The following is an 18481-nucleotide window of genomic DNA, read 5'->3' as shown; positions in this document are numbered from 1 at the left end:
TTATTTTAACTTTTTGATTAAGTATTTTATTTTATTATTTTTGATGCTGTTGGAAATGAAATTTTCTTAATTTCCTTTCAGATGGCTCATTGTTACTTTATAGAAATGCAAATTATTTTGTTTGTTTGTTTGAACTTGTATCCTGCTACTTTGCTGATTCTACTTATTGGTTCTAACAGTTTTTGTGTGGAATATTTAGGATTTTTGTCCACATAAAATTATATTATCTGTGAACAGAGATAATTTTATTTCTTCCTTTATAGTTAGAATGATATTTATATTTATTAAGTTTTCTTGCCTAAGTATTCTGCCTAGGACTTCCAGTACTATGCTGAGTAGAAGTGGCAAAACCAGACATCCCTGTTTTTTCCTGATTTTAGAGGAAAACCTCTTAGTCTTTTACCATTTAGTATGATGTTCGCTCAAGGATGATATATTAATATAAGTTTTTCACATATGGCTTTTATAATGTCAAGATAATAATCTTGTATTGCTAATTTGTTGAATGTTTTTGTCATGGAAGGATGTTGAATTTTGTCAAATTCTTTTTCCTCCATCAATTGAAATGGTTATGCGATTTTTGTGTTTCCTTCTGTTTTTCTGGTGTGTTACAGTAATCAATTGTCATATGTTGAACTATCCTTGAATTTCACACATAAAGCAAAGCCCACTTGGTCATGGTGTCTTATCCTTTTAATATGCTACTGAATTCAGCTTACTGTATTTAGTTGAGTATTTTGTTGAGGATTTTTGCATCTAAAATTATAAAACATATTGATCTGTGATCTCCTTATGGTATCTTTGTCTAGTTTTGGTATCAGGGTAACACTGGCCTCAAAGAACGAGTTAGAAAGTATTTTCTCTTCAACTTTTTTTTATTAAAATTTGAGCATTAGTATTAGCTCTTTAAATGTTTGGTAGAATTCAAGAGTAAAGCTATTAGGTCAAAGTCTTTTCTTTGCCAGATTATTGATTACTGAGTCAACCTCCTTATTAGTTATAGGTCTATTCAGCTTTTCTGTTTCTTTGTGGTTTAGTCTGATAAGTTTTATGTTTCCAAGAATTGGTCCATTTGATCTAGGTTATTCAGTTTGTTGACATTCAATCACTCACAGTACTCTCTTAACATCTTTTTTATTTATGTGGAATTGGTAGTGATGTTTCACCCTCATTTTTAATTTTAGTAATTTGTTTGTTAATTATTTTATTTATTTTGATTCTAATCTTTATAATTTTATTCCTTCTGCTAGCTTTTGATTTAGTTTAGGTATCTTTTTCTAGTTCTTTAGGTTGTAAAGTTAGGTTTTTGATTGGCCGTCTTTCCTGATTTTTTTAATGTAAGTGCTTACAGCTAGAAATTTCCCCCTTAGCACTGCTTTTGCTGTGTCCTAGTTTTCATGTGTTACATTTTTGTTTTCATTCACCTCTAACAATTTCTTAATTTCCCTTGTGATTTATTCTTTGATTTATTGGTTAAGAGTTCATTGTTAGGCCAGACATGGTAGCTCACACCTGTAATCCCAGCTACTCCGGAGGCTGAGGCAGGAGAATCGCTTGAATTTGGGAGGCAGAGATTGCAGTGAGCCAAGATTGGGTCACTGCACTCTAGCCTGGGTGACAGAGCGAGACTTGGTCTCGGGAAAAAAAAAAAAGAGTCCATTGTTTAATTTGTACAAATTTGTGAATGTTTTAGTTTTTATGTTATTGATTTCTTCATCTAATTGTCAGAGAAGATACTTTGTATAATATCTGTCTTTTAAAATCTACTGAGAGTTACTTTGTGGCTTAACATACAGTTTTTCCTGGAAAACATCCCATGTGCACTTGAGAATAATGTGTCTTCTGTTGTTTGGTAGGGTGTTCTGCATATGTCTGTTAGATTTAGTTTGTTGTACTGTTCAAATCTTCTATGTTTTTACTTACCTTCTTTCTGGTTGTTCTATCCATTATTTAGAGCGGGATATTGAAGTCTCCAACTATTATTGTAGAACTATTTTCCCTTCAGTTCTGTCACTTTTGCTTCAATTTTTGTGGTCTGTTATTAAGTACATGAATGTTTATAATTGTCATTACTTTTTGCCACGTTGAAACTTTTAACATATAATGTCTATCTTTACCTTTTTTGACTTACAGTCTATTTTGTTTGATATTAGTAGAGCCACCCCTGCTCCTTTTTGGTGACTATTTTCATGGAATATCATTCCATCCCTTATTCTTTCAACCTATCTGTGTCTTTGGATCTGAACTGTGTTTCTTGTAGATGTCATATACTTAGTTGAATCATGTTTTTTAAATCCATTATACCAATCTTTGTCTTTTGATTGGAGAGTCTACATTACATTTGCATTTAAAGTACATAAAAGTATCAGTTAGAAGTACTTCTGTCATTTTGCTGTTTGCATTCCATGCATGTTATTGCTTTTTTGTCCCTTATTCCCTATATTACTGTCTAGTGTTTAATTGATATTTTGATAGTGAAATATTTGAATTCTTATCTTATAGATGTGTATTCTTTAGCTATTTCATTGTGGTTATCATTGGGGATTACACTGAATATCCTAAAGTTATGATACTCTATTTTGATTTTATACCAGCTTAACTTCAATCACATACAAAACTCTGCTCCTTTCATAGCTCTAGCTCTACCTCTTTCAGTTGTCGATGTCACACATCTTTATATATTGTGCATCCAAAAACATAACTAATAATTTTTAATACATTAGTCTCTTAGATTATATAGAAAACAACTGGAGTTACAAACCAAATTACAATAATACTAGCTTTTAGACTAATTGTTTCTTTAAGTGCCTTAATACCTAATGTCACCTAGAAAGCCAAAAGTGGAGTTATATATCATTGTTACAACAATACTAATTTCTACAATTTCCAATGTATTTGCTTTTACTGAGATCTTTATTTCTTTACACGGCTTCAAGTAACCATCTAGTGTTCTTTCATTTCAAACTGTAGAACTCTCTTTATAATTTCTTGCAAGGCAGATCTAATTGAAATGAACTCTTTCCGCTTTGGTTTATTGGGAAATGTCTTAATTTTTCCTTCACTTTTGACAGACAATTTTGTCAGATGGGATTCTTAATTGACAGGCTTCTTTGTATGTATTTTTGTTTTGTTTTGTTTTGTTTTAGTACCTTTAACATATTGGCTCACTTGCCTTCTGTCCTTCAGAGTTTCTGATAAGAAATCTTGTTGCTTTCAAAATTATCTCTTTTTCTTTGTCTTTCAACAGTTTGCCTATAATGTGCCTCAATGAGTTTGTTAAGCATCTTGGATGTTTATACTCATGTCTTTCATCAAATTTAGAAAGTAATCAATTATGATTTCTTGAAATATTCTCTCCTTTTTCCCCTCTCTCTCTTCTTCTTGGACACACACAATGAATATGCTGGTGAGTGGGTACTTGATGGCATCTTACGGGTCCCTTAGCTCTGTTTGCTTTTCTGCAATCTTTTTTCTTTCTGTTTCTCAGATTTGATTTTTATTGTTCTACCTTCAAATGCACTGATTCATTCTTTTTCCTGCTCAGTCTGCCTGTGAATTCCTCTAGTGAATTTTTCATTTTAGTTATTGTACTTTTCAGGTCCAGAATTCCTTTTTGGGTTTTTCATTTCTTTATTGATATTTCAATTCTGTTCATACATTGTTTCTTGACTTTCTCCATGTCTTCTTTTAGTTCTTTGAGCATCTTTAAGATAATTGTTTTGAAGTATTTTTCAAGTAGATCCACCATCAGTTATTTTTTCAGATTCAGTTTCTATTGGTTTATTTTTTTTTCCTTTGAAAGGCCCATACGTTCCTGTGTCTTTGTATACTTTGTAATACTATTGTTGAAAACTGGACATTTGGATTTTATAATGTAGTGATTCTGGAAATCAGATTCTGATTCTCCCTTCTCCCCAGGGTTTGCTGGATTTTATCATATTTGATTAATTAATTTATTTTTATTGTTGTAGGCTGTCTCTGTGCCAAAGTTCAGCTGAAAGTGTCAGTATAAAGCCTTCTCAGCTGTTTTCCAACCCTATGCTTTCTCCTGGCATGGTGACTTTCTGGTTTCTTCTATATGAGTGGTTACTCTGGAATGTCTGAGTTTTCAGTGTCTGACTCTCAAAAAGGGAAAAAGAGAAAAATAAAGTGAAGGAAGCACTGACTCTTTAAATCTGTAAGTTACTTTATCTGGAAGGGGAGGGGCCTGCAACACTGGGGTGGTGCATCCACAGCCAGTGCTCCTTTGTCTGCATCTCTGTAATCAAATGCAACAATTAGTGATCAGAGCACAAATCCAGAGAGTTGGAGAACAGTGTCCTTTTGCCCACCTTGGATCCCATTAGCTGCATGAAAACTGCTGCAGGAACATGTGCAGGACTCTCTGACATGGGGCTGAGGGTGGGTGATGAGTGGCTGCTAACAACTACTGTGCTCACAGCTGAAATTGACCAAAATTCAACATGATTTATGTTCCAAGCCATCGATCCAGAATTCCAAAATAGTTACATCAGACAGATCCTGTCAGTGTAATTGTGGTCTAGGTGGGGAGACAGATTTCTAGTGGTTTACAATCAATCATCTTCCCAGAATTCTCCCAGGGCTAGCTTTTGAGGCCAGTTCTGGAGGTTTGTTCTGACCCCAGGAGGGTTCTTCTTCACTTCTCTCTTCCTAATTTTGTTTAGTGAACTAGTTAGTCTATGGTTTTGCTTATTGCTCTTAATTAAAAGAAGCTATTGTTTTCTAGAGCACTCATAGGTTTACACTATCCCACACAGTGTTTTAAATAAAGTCAGTTCTTTTGGCCAGACCTTTGAAGTTCCTTTTTTTTATCGACTGTCTTTGGGCAAAATCTCTGAACTACTGCTCTTAGCTCTGGGTAGGTGATGTGGTAGCTTCTAGTCTTGGCTTGCCTCTGTCCTACAGGTGAGCAAATGGGTGAGGGTGATCTACAGTCTGGTATTCTCAGTTTTCTTTACCTGGCACAGGTCCTCCATCCTATGGATTAAGTCTGGGTCGAAGGAAAGAAGAAAGCTCATCAGGAGTTTAGCTTCTTCAACTTGCAGTTTGGAAGGAATGAGAAATGCTGGTGGCCTGCCTTTTCCAGTAAGATATGATAACCATTGAGTGGGAAGTGAGGGAAGAGGGAGCCCTGTCTTCTTGACCCCATCTATTTGCAGTGGACTTCCCATGGAGCTGACATGCGGTAGAGAAAGGAAGGGAGACAGGAGATGGTAAGGCTCAAATGCTACAGATTCTTACTGTTCTAATTGAGATTAACACATTTCTTTCAATAAATATTTCTTTATTTGCTCTATGCCCTTAGGACAATTTCCAGAGATTTTAAATGGTTGTTTCTTGAGAATAGTTTTAACCAGCTTTGCTTGTTTTGCTAGAGAATGGGCCTGCAGAGCTCTGCATGCTACTGAACTGGAAGTGGAATTTCTGTCCAGTCCTCCATTGTATCCTCCACTGATAAAGCGATTTTCTTTGGGGCATTTGGATTGATATTGTTACTTTGTTTAGACACATTCAGAATTCCTGTGCCAGGAACCACTAGTTGAGATTTAATATCCGTTTTCTCCTTCCTCCTTAAGCACAGAATTTCAATGTTATTAGGGACAGCAATGTACCCAACTAGAAGACTACAGCAGTGAGGTGTGGTTGTGTGAGTGAGTTCTGGTCGATGAGTTGTAAGTGGAAATGTGCCTGCATTTTGGAGAGGGCTGCTGAAAGGGAGCTGATCAGGCGGGAATGTGACCCTTTGCCTTTCCTGTTGCCTAGCATGTGGCCTTGAAGGCTGGTATGCTAGCAGTCATCTTGCATAATGAGGCAACCTTGAAGATGGAGGTTGGACAATGAGGCAGCTTTGAAGACAGAGGCAACCTTGAAGATGGAGGCAGGGCAAAAATATAATCTTTTTGCATTGGTTACTAGGTTCCTTTTGGATGCCTGGAGCTGCCATATCAGTCCTGGATCATGTTCTTATAAAGGGTATAAATCCTTCTGTGTTTAAGCCACTATTTTTTCTCAAATGTTATCTCTCCTGTGAAGTAATGCCTTATCTCTTGACAGTTAGAAATGGTTCCTTTGGCTTTTGAATTGTCATAACATTACCTCTAATTCCCCATGGTACTGATACATAGCATGACTTCTCTTTTGTACTAGTGCTATTTGGGTTTGTGCTGTAAGGGAACCAGATGGCTAGCCTAGTAAAGTCTGGCACAGATCCTCCAAGGCTGGCTATGGGCAAGGAATCACCAAGTAGGGAATGCTGGCTGGACCTCAAAACCCTGACTCCTACTCCCAGTAAGTGCTCCTACCACCTACAGGCTGGCCTCAGGGACCCTGCTTTACTGTTGAGGATTCAGACCAAGTATCATGACATATAACTCTTTGCTTAATTCGACTTGATGCAACTGAGAATAAGCTAGGAGATTATTGAAAGCTCAGGGTACCAGAGGGGGAAATAAACAAAGACAGTAAAATAACACTAGGTAATCAATCTTACTAGTCATCTTTAGTTTGGGGTCCCTGCTGCGCCCTTTCCTGCTTCCACATAGCAGATACATTTTGTGCCTTGTTATCCCTAGATTCAGTGGCAAAACTGTTCAGATGCAGCCACTAACATTATCTTAAGGACTCTGGAATACAAAGACAGTGGGCATCAGCATCTGGCATGTCCAAGCTGAAACCTGGATCCTAACACTTTTGAAAACTTGATAATTAAGATGATAAAAACAAGCAAACAACTCCTGTCATCTAAAATCTCCCTTGTAGAGTACATCATTTGGTCCTGGGATTCCATTCAGTGGGAAATTTTAGTTATGCAATATAAAGCAAAGATCCTCTTCTAAATGAAGGTGTTTGAGACTAGTTCCAAGGAGCTAAACTTTCCTAGAATTTAAGATGGTAATGTTGTCTTTGCAGAATGCTGAGTTGTGTCTTTGCAGACTTTTATTGCTTTTGGAGAAAATACACTGAACTAAGGAGGGGATCAGTAATGATGGAAAAGTTAGCACAGTGCCCGAGCCTTGGACTTACACAGAACCCCCATATTAATCAAAGGAATGGGAATTAGAAGATAATAAACTATTTTTTATGGGAGAATTTGTGATATCAAGGTTTAAGACACTCTTTTAGGGCAGATGATAAAGAGAGAGTTAATAGCAAATAATAATAATAGTCTGATGGTTAACACTGAGTATTTATGTATATATCTGTCCCTCTAGAGAACCCTGCCTAATACATATAGCGAACACTTCTATAGTGCTTTTTCCTTGCCAGGCATACTCTAACACTTTAGGTATATTAGCTTGTTAATCCTCATGGTAACTTTGAGGCAGTACAAAGATTATTATCTCTATTTTACAGATGAGGAAACTGAGGCACAGAGAGATTAGACAGATTGCCCAAAGTTGCTCAGCCATGAAGAAGTGGATCTGGGACTGAAACCCATGCAGCCTAGCTCCAGAGACTGGGCCTTTACTTTTCTGACTTTTCACTTAAGAGAAATAGCCCTTTCTTTCCACCTCTATGTAAAACCTTGTTTGTCTTAGTCTGTTTGGACTGTTATAACAAAATACCATAAACTGGGTAGCTCATAAGCAACAGAAATTGATTTCTCACCATCCTAGAGGCCAGAACATCCAAGATCAAGGCACCAACAGATTTGGTGTCTGGTGAGGGCTTGTTTCCTCAAACACCGTACCTTCTCTTTGTGTTCTTGAATGATAGAAGGGGCAAACAAGCTCTCTTGTGCTTATTTTATAAACACACTAATCCCATTCATAAGTATTCCACTTCGATGACCTAATCACCTCCTTAAAGGCCCCAGCCCTAACAGTATCACATGTGGATTAGGTTTCAAATATGAATTTTAGGGTGGATGGAGACATGGACATCACAGCACTGAGGATTGACAGCTGTTGTCAATGGTGTTCCGACTCCCTTATAAATATTCCTGATAAATGGAAAAGCAGACGGTTTCATCTATTTATTTTTCATCTGGTCACCTTATTGAACTCTCCCATTAATTCTATTTGCCGTTCAGCTAACTCCCTGTGATTTGGAGTGGTGATGGAGGTAATCATCTTTCCTGGAATTATGCATTATCTGGCTTCTACTTTTTCTATAGCTGTGCCTCCCATTTCTGTTTGCTACCTTACCACATCAGCTATAATTTATGAAAGAATAAAAATTGAATTGAGTTTTCCAGTGGTTTTCAACAGGATAAATACGACATCAGAGAATATGGGAGCAGAGTAAGCAGTGAAGAAGAAATTACAGTAATTTAGGCGTGATGTCATGATGGCTTAGTCTAGTATGATAGCTAAGGACATAAAAAGGGGGGATAGGTGGGAAAGACGCCTTAGATAAAGAAATTACTAGACTTTTGATGTGAGTGAGCAATAAAATAAATATATCTTTCCCAAAACCTAGTGCTGTACTGATGGTGACAATTTGTAACAGATGTTGGTATCCATTGAAAACATATGGCTGGTTATCAACAGGAGGTAAGAGGAAGTAAAGGAATCACAAGTCTCAGTTTATGAGAGTATTAGTATATATATATAGATAGATAGATAGATAGATAGATAGATATAAAATATAAAATCAAATCTCCATGGGGTGTGTGTGTGTGTATTTTATATAATAAAATCTCCATGGTTCATTCTTCAATTCTTGAGCTATTCAGTCCCATTCCTCTCTGCCTGCTCCAGACTCAAAATCTTCTCTTTTTTCCTCAAAACCCACTGTTACCTGTTCTTCCATGCATCTCATACATCTTGGTTTAATGGCCCTAGTTCAGGGAGTCCTTCCAGATTTCTCCAGCTCTTGGACCATACCAGTGGTGTCTCTTAGCATAGCATCCTGCACTCTTCTTCCCAAAGTACTAACCACCGTTGCGATTTAGTAGATATTTGTGTGATTGTGTAACATCTGTTTCCCTCACTGGACTCATCAGCTCCAAAAGGGCATGGAGAAAAGCTGTATTTGTTTCTGTCATATCATTCATGCCTAGAACAAAATCTGGCACATAGTACATAATCCATAAATGATTGTTGAAGGTTCTCATGACTATAAAATAATAGTATCTTAAATAATTAGCACTTATATAGTGATTTTCTAGCTTATACAATAATATTTTATGACTGCTGTGTCTCACCTGGTCCTATGTATCAACCCTGTGAAAAATACAGATATGGGACATTTAGCTGATGTCTTATCAGGGTATGGTATTTTCACCTGTGTCATCTCACTTGGTGCTCACTGAGACCCTTGCAATTTATACTCCAGAAGAACTGAGCTCTGAATATGACATACTCCTTATACATATGGGTTCTTCTCTCTGCTGAGATGACCCCCATTGTGGATTTCATTGTGGCTCACCCAGACTGCACCTCTCCACTAGCTGCTGGGAGCATTGGCTACTAACAGCTCCTAGCTGCTCCCTTCTCTAGAGAATTGTCCTCCTCCCAAGAGCCTAGAATGAAGTATCCCACCTGGTAGGAGGCAGCACATAGTTCATGACTGACTGACACAGGGTACAGAAAGCCACCACTTGACCTCAAGGAGGTTGCTATAGTTTGAATGTGTCCCCTCCAAAATACCTGTGTTGAAACTTAATCCCCATCATGGTAGTATTAAGTGATGGGGCCTTTTGGGACACAACGAAGTCATAACGGTTCTGCCCTCATACATGGATTAGTGCCTTGTGAAAGAGCTCATGGGTTGAAGGGATCACTCTCTTGCACTTTTGCCATATGAGGACACAGCATTCGTCCCCCTTTCTTTGCCCTTCCATCCTTTCTGCCATGTGGGGACACAGCAGGAAGGCCCTAACCAGACATGAAACCTGCCAGCGCCTTGATCTTGGACTTCCTAGCCTCTGCAACTATAAGAAATGAATTTCTGTTCCTTATGAATTACCCAGCCAGTGACATTGTGTTACAGCAGCACAGATGAACTAAGACAGTGGGGAACTTCCTCATGGGCCTCCTGCAGAGCCCATACCCTCCCTGCCCTCTCCCACACTCCTGCTTCTTTGACTATCCAACAGAGGTCTCCGCAGGAATCTCTATCTCAGTCTTTGCTGTTAGGCAGCCCAACCTAAGACACATTGCCTCGTCCACTTTATGCACCTCTAGCCTCCCTATAAAACTTTCCCTGGACATGTAAGACTGGTGAGTACAGACAACATGGTCCTCGAAGAGGAAGCACCTGGGACCAGGTGGGTCCCTGCAGTCTGGCAGGTATGGAGGGAGTGCCACAGAGTGGGCATAAATTGAAGCCACTCTTCCAGTGCCCAGAGTGGAGGAGAGCAGTGCGTGGCCTTCCCTGGGGCACTCAGGCACATACCACCACTCCTTGGTAAGCTGGCTCCCTGATGGCAATACTCACTCCTTAGTCTGCCTTCCTCACTTCTAATGCCTAAAGAAAAAGTAGAGGGAGACTTTGGGCTTTGGGTTCTATAGGAGCTTGCAACAGCAGGGCCTCACTGTCTCAAGTCACACTGCCACTGGACTCTTGAAGATTGGGCTTCTAGAGAGGCCCAGGGAGAAGCTGGAACTTTCTCCTACCTGCCTAAGGCCCACCTCCCTCTTCCAGGGTGCTGACAGTAGATATGTGTGCTTGCCCACCACCACTCCCAGGGGGCATCCTGCAAGTTTCCTACAAGGACATGGCTTTACCCTGTGACTGCCACAGGTCCACTCCTCCAGATGTACATAGGAAAGCCCAAAATTCATCTCAGAGATGAACACATACACTTTTTCCCATCTTTTTTCCTGCAGTATCTGGTAAACTCCAGGAAGGCAGGAATCATGTCTTGCTACCTTAGTAGCTCCCAGGGTAACAAGAATATAATTTATTTTTCTGAATTGAAAGAGTTCTTAGAGAAATGTTATACAGTTTCCTAGGGTAGAGCCTTGTGCTCAATCTTATTAAATGAGTGAAGGCACATTTTCTTTTGAGTAGGATCTTGCAATAACTTAAGTCAAAGCATATTAAAATAGCTTTTTAGAGTCGATTTATATTTTGTATATGTATATTTTAGGGCAGGGAGGCCTATAGGTATCCTCAAACTCTATTAAATGAGAAGACACCTCTGGATGCTCTCTCTTATCACTCCTATTCAATACAGTATTAGAAGCCCTGGCCAGAGCAATCAGGCAAGGGAAAGAAGTATAGGCATGCAAATAAGAAGAGAGGAAGTCCAATTACCCCTGTTTGCAGATGACATAATCCTATATATAAAAAATTCCATGATCTTGGCCCAAAAGCTCCTTAAGCTGATAAACAACTTCAGCAAAGTCTCAGAATTTACAAAACAAACAAACAAACAAACAAAAAAACCAATGCACAAAAATCGCTGCCATTCCTATACACCAACAATAGTCAAGCCAAAAGCCAAATGAGGAACACAATTCCATTCATAATTTCCACAAAAAGAATAAAAAACCTAGGAATACAGCTAATCAGGGAGGTGAAAGATTTCTTAACGAGAACTACAAAATACTGCTTAAATGAATCAAAGAGGACTCAAACGAAAGGAAAAACATTCCATGGTCATAGATAGGAATAATCAATATTATTACAATAGCCATACTGCCCAAAGGAATTTATAGATTTAATGCTATTCTTTTTAAAACACCATTGAGATTCTTTCCAGAACTAGAAAAAAAAACAGTATTTTAAAATTTGTATGCAACCAAAAAAGAGCTTAAATAGCCAAGGCAGTCCTAAGCAAAAGACTAAAGCTAAAGACATCATGTTAGCTGACTTCAAACTATGCTACAGGGCTATAGTAACCCAAACAGCATGGTACTGGTATGAAAACAGACACATAGACTAATAGAACATAGTAGAGAGCCCAGAACTAAGGCCACACACCTGCAACTATCTGATATTTGACAAACCTGACAAAAACAAGCAATGGAGAAAGCACTCCTTATTCAATAAATGGTGCTGGGATAGCTGGCTAGCCATATGTGGAAGATTGAAATTGGACCCATTCCTTACACCATATACAAAAATTAACTCAAGATAGATTAAAGACTGAAGTAAAACCCAAATCTATAAAAACCCTGAAAGACAACCTAGGCAATACCATTCTGGACATAGAAACAGGCAAAGATTCCATAATAAAGACACCAAAAACAATTGCAACAAAAGCAAAAATTGGGATCTAACTTTCTCCAAAATTTTGTCTAAAAATTAGACAAATGGGATCTAATTAAACTGGAGAGCTTCTGCACAGCAAAAGAAACTATCAACAGAGTAAACAGAAAACCTACAGAATGGGAGAAAATTTCTGCACACTATGCATCTGACAAAGGTCTAATATCCAGCATCTATAGGGAACTTAAACAAATGTACAAGGAGAAAACAACTCTATTGAAAAGTGGGCAAAGAACATGAACCGACACTTTGCAAAAGAAGATACATGCAGCCAAGAAACACATGAAAAAAATCTCAATATCACCTATCATTAGAGAAATGCAAGTCAAAACCGTAATGTGATACCATCTCATGCCAGTCAGAATGGCTTTTATTAAATAGTAAAAAACAAAACACACACACAAAAAAACAACAACAAAACCCGGGTTCTGGTGAGGCTGTGGAGAAAAAAGAAATGCTTATACACTGTTGGTGGGAATGTAAGTTACTTCAACCATTGTGGAAAGCACTGTGGTGAGTCCTCAAAGACCTAAAAACAGAAATTCCATATGACCCAGCAATCCCATTACTGGGTATGTACCCAAAGGAATATCAATCATTCTTTCATAAAGACACATGTACCCGTCATGTATATTTATCACAGCACTATTCACAATAGCAAAGACTCAAGTCAACCTAAATGCTCATCAGTGGTAGACTGAATAGAGAAAATGTGGCACGTATACACCATGGAATACTATGCAGCCATACAAAAGGATGAGATCACGTCCTTTGCAGGAACCTGGATGGAGCTGGAGGCCATTATCCTTAGCAAACTAATGTGGGAACAGAAAACCAAATACTGCATATTCTCACTTATAAATTGGAGCTAAATGATGAAAACACATCAACATATAGAGGAGAACAATACACATTGGGGTGGAGTGTGGGAGGAGGGAGAGGATCAGGAAAAATAGCTCATGGGTACTACGCTTAACATCTGGATGACAAAAATAATCTGTACAACAAACCTCCATGGCACAAGTTTACTTATGTATCAAACCTGCACATGTACCCCCGAACTTAAAAGTTAAATAAAAAAAGACATACTTTAAAAAAACTTATTACTAAGGCTTGCCTGAAATTTTGAGATAAGAAGAGAATAGGCTATGAAGAGAGTACTGCAGGCAGAACCAGAACCATTCACACAACCACCTCCCTACTACTCCTTCCATTTTCCTTCCTTCCTTTTTCCCTTCTTCCTTCCTGAGGTACAAAGTAGCATGGATGCCTCCCATAAATGGTGTCCATGAGTCCACACCTGTCTTAGTCTGTTCAAATTGCCATAACAAAATATCTTGGACTGGGTGGCTTAAACCAAAGCAAGTGATTTTTTCACAGTTCAGGAGGCTGGAAGTCCAAGGTCAAGGTGCCAGCAGAGTTAGTTTCCCGGGAGGGCCCTCTTCCTGGCTTGCAGATGGTGCCAGGTCACTGTGTCCTCACATGGCATGGAGACAGAAAGAGAGGGATTTTTCTCTCTTCTTATAAAGCCACAGTCTGATTACATTAGGGCCCTACCATTAACTCATTTAACCTCAATTAATTCCCATGACTTGAAGATTAGGACTTGAACATATGAATTTTACGGCTGGGGGAAGGCACATAATTTAGTCTTTTGCTCTAAAATTTTGTGGCTTAATTTGGCCAATGTCAACAAATGCAAAGCAGAGGTGTGAATGGTACATACACATTTCCACTTGATCTCTTGCACAATTGGGCTTGCTCACTCTTGCACCTCTACCTTGCCATGATAACACACCTGGCCAGCATCATTGAATGATGCAAGAGACACGTGCAGAAGAGCCAAGGCCATCTTAGAACAAGCTGATGGACCAGCTGATCCCCTAAAGTGTGAGTGAACCTATCCACGGTCACTTGAGCCTGGGCTTCTTCAGTAGAACTGCCCTCCTGACCCAAGGATTGGTGAGAAATGAAAAATGGTTGTTTTCAGGATGCTGAATTTTGGAGTGATTTGTTACACAGCAGTAGCTAAGTAATTATCCTTTCTCTGTTCCTTCTTTTTCAAATAATTTTTTATGTGTATGTATGCTTTTTCCCTACATATCTTCTGTTAGAGTTTAAGGATTAATCATATCTCCAAATTTATTTTAATTCCTGATCACCTGAACTAGAATTCTCCCCTCCATTCTCTCTAGCCTTTCACCTTTGTTTTACGTTTTTTCACGGCATTTATTGCTGCTCAACGTATTATGTCATATGATTGTTTGTTATTGTTTACCTCCTCCAGTAGAATGAAAGCCACAGGAGGGTTCCGACCATGTCTGTCTTGTCACTGTTGCATTCCCTGCATCTAGAACAAGTCAGGTACTCAGTAGGCACTTTATAGGTATCTGTGGAATGAATAAGCAAATGAGTGAATACATTTTTGGAAACACTAAAACAATGACATTTATTTGAGATGTGTTTGTATATGTATATGTTTACATATACGTAAACTGAGTGCTTATGGCGTGAATTAAATAGAATAAAACAGAACTTGGGATTTAAGTTCGAGGCTGGTGCTAGCATTTTGCTGAGGTACCCAGATGAATGCCAGTAAAAATGGACAAAGAAACAGCACAAACAGTTGGTTTTCACTAAGAAGAATGAAGAAGCTGAATGTTGCCAATTTGTGCATTGTGGGAATAATAAGTCCTTCGAACCGGGTGGGGGAATTGTTTGCCAAGTGTGTTCAAGCTGTGACCCTGCCCATAGTTTTGTGCTTATATTAGCAGAGCCTGGACACTTCACTATTTATGAGAGGACTGGGCTTTTTGAGTATTCTGCCAATTCATCTCTTTTCTGAGTTAGAATGTCTTATTCAATTAATTCATTGGTAATTCAATTACTCCCTCTCCTTTGAAAAGGGAATGAGGCTGGGCACAGAGGCTCATGCCTGTAATCCCAGCATGTTGGGTGGCTGAGGTAGGAAGATCACTTGAGGCCAGGAGTTCAAGACCAGCTTGTCTAATATGACAAAACCCCATCTCTACTAAAGATATAAAAAATTAGCTGGGCATGGTGGCACACACCTGTAATCTCAGCTACCTGGGAGGCTGAGGTGGAAGGATGAGCTGTGATTGTGCCACTGCACTCCAGCCTGGGTGATGAGACCCTGTCCCAAAAAATTCTGGGTGATGAGACTCTGTCCCAAAAAATTAATCAATCATTCAATCAAATAAGGGAATGGGTCATTTAAGGAAAAATAAAGTCATGCTCAGAGTTCTAAGCCATCTGCAGTGCAGTGGGGCCAAGTGGTCAGCTGGCTTCCAAAGCAGAGGCTGCTGGTGGCGGGCTGGCCAATAGCCATATCAAGGTTCTACAAGATCTGGATGTTACTGGCAGTCAGTAAGCAATTTGTATGTGTGTTTGGGAGCTAGGAGTTGGCAGGGAGGAGTAGAAAGTAGGGGCATTTGACTCTGGTAGAATAGAATCTGAAATGAGTATTATTATGAAGGACACACAATATTGAATGTTGCTGCATCAGCATCTGTTTCAGGAACAGTTCCCCAGGGGAAAGGATGAGGTCTCTCTCATGCCTCCATTAATCCCCAAGTTTCATTCATAGCAACATCATGGTTATTTTTCCTTTTTGGGACCTGCCTGCCCACCCTCCCCCAGGCCAATTCAATTGGTTAAGGGAGTACTTATAACAACCATCATTGCTGAACATGATTTTGCCCTTGATCAGAGTTCATTTGTCCAGTAGAGGAGCCTGACCTGGGCTGAGACCATCACAGTCCAGAAGTGAAACTGAAACTGAGAGAGAGAAAAAGAAAGAGTGCTCGCGCCCTTTCATAATTCACCGAGGGGATAGTTATCAGCTTTTTTTTTTTTTCCTTGAGCTCAGTTGCAGTCCAGCTTATTTCTTCAAGAATTATAGTTAACTCCCTTTCTGTTTTTTTTTTCTTTAGCTAGCCTTAGTAGATTTGTGTTGTTTATAATGCAACACACCTGGATTATGCCCCTCCCTTGCTGCCATTCATGGTATACCAGTTCCATGCCCTGTGGGAGGGGCTATCTGTGTCTGGCTTGAAAGCCAATGGGCCTCAAATGTCAAAGATCAAAGGAGCCCAAAAGGCTGGAGCTATTCACCCAAGTCTCCAATCAGTAAGAAGGGCTACCTGTTTGGCTTTGCTGGATGGTGAGTCAACGGGGGAGGGTCAGAGATCCCATGGGAAGAGTGATGAGTCCAATTCTCTCTGTGAATTTCCAATCTCATTGGTGTTTCTAAGTATGCTTAGAAATCTTCATTTACCTGAGTACTCTTCTATTTACAAACTTTTAGTGACTTACTGCTGGCTGACGGCCACCCAGACACTGTGACTTGCTGTTTAAGGCTCTCAATGATTTGACATAATTTTTCAATTTTACTCCCCAGATGTCTCCACACAACCTTGTACTTCTTTCCCCCTGAGAGAACAAGTGCTTACGTACCTGGTCTCTCTGCCATTTTGGGCAAGAAGTCTGTACCTGTATATTTTTCAGGATTTTGATTTATGTTGCCCTCTCAGAAAAATTGTACAAACATATCCTGCTAGCAGTAGGATAGGAGAAGGCTGCCTTCCTGACATACCTTAGAACATCAAACATTATTCTTTGTAATCTTTGCCAATGGAATAGGTACTCCTTTGGTTACTAATAAGGCTGAATAGTTATTCATGTATTTCAGGATTATTTTTTATGTATTGTGTTTTAATGGTCTTGGCTACTTTTTCTACTGTGCTTTTGCAACTGCCGTTTTTCTTGTGGGCATTCTTTATTAAAGATCAACTCTTTGTCTCATAAGTTGCAGAAGCCTTCCTTAACTGATTGTCTTAATTTATTATTGTGTTTGGTTTTGGATGTATAGAACTTTATATTTTTAGGAGGTGTAATATATTGATTTTTTCCTTTGATGGTTGCTATCTTGGGTTTTTGCTTAGAATGGCTGTTATTTCTCTTTTAATTTTGCTATAGCTTATCTTCCAGCCAGAATGAGGCTTTTTGAGGGAAGTGTTTATTTTGTTTCCAAAGTTGTCTCCCTTAGCTCTATTCTCTGCTCTGTTTCAGTGTAAGTGAGCCATAAGGAACACCTAATTCACTTACTGGCTGCTATGCAGGCAGCTTTTTAAGATGCCCCTGATGATACATAACGCTTATTATTCACATTTTTGTGTAACCCTTTCCCTCTGAATGTGTGCTAGACCAGTGACTTGCTTCTAATCAATGGAATATGGCAAAAATGATGGATGAGATTAAGCTATGAAGAACTGCGGTTTCTTTTCTTTCTTTCTTTCTTCTTTCTTTCTTTCTTCTTTTTTTTTTTTTTGAGACAGTGTCTCGCTGTGTTGCCAGTCACCAGGCTGGAGTGTAGTGGCACAATCTAGGCTCACTGCAACCTTTGCCTCCCAGGTTCAAGCAATTTTCCTGCCTCAGCCTCCTGAGTAGCTGGTTCTACAGGCGTGCGCCACCACACCCAGCTAATTTTTGTATTTTTTAGTAGAGACAAGGTTTCACCATGTTGGCCAGGATGGTCTCAATCTCTTGACTTCATGATCCACCTGCCTTGGCCTCCCAAAGTACTGGGATTACAGGTGTGAGCCACCGCACTTGGCCTGTGGTTTCTGTCTTATTCCCTCTTTTTTTCAGAACCATGTGACGAAACCTTTATTAACATTTTGAACAGGTTCAGCTATTACTGAAACTGGTAATTTATAAACTGAAATTGGGGCAAATGACTGTAGTGTAGATTAGTGCCATCACTGGGCGCTGTGAATGCAAGACTGAAGAATTACTCACCACCCCTCAGATGGGGGACCAGGTACAGGATTGACTCTTCTGAATATTGTAGTCAGAAAGAGTGCGACCATCCGTTAGTTGCTTGGCTACAAAGATGAGACTCTGCTGGTCAGCGGGGATACATTCTTTATCCTGGATCTTGGTCCACATTTTGGAGGGCGTCACTGGGCTCCACCTCCATGTGATGGTCTTGCTGATCAGGGTCTTCAGGAAGATTTGCATTTTGACATCGTGGAGGATGTGAGGATGCTGCAAATCGCCAATCACATTCAGCCACTGGAATGCCTCCAGATGCTTGCTCAACAAGGCCAGTCACCAGTCTCTTCTCTCTTTCCTACTTGTTCCTGATGATGCCCACATCTGTGTGAGGCCCACATGATGAGGAATGGAGGGCAGCTTCTGGCCAAACCCCAATGGGAAACTGAATCCTGCCAACAACCACATGAGTGACCTTGGAAGCAGATCCTTCCCCTGCTGA

This window comes from Callithrix jacchus, chromosome 6 (assembly GCF_049354715.1).
Source record: "Callithrix jacchus isolate 240 chromosome 6, calJac240_pri, whole genome shotgun sequence".
Lineage (NCBI taxonomy): Eukaryota > Metazoa > Chordata > Mammalia > Primates > Cebidae > Callithrix > Callithrix jacchus.
Note: the sequence above shows the minus strand (reverse complement) of the source record.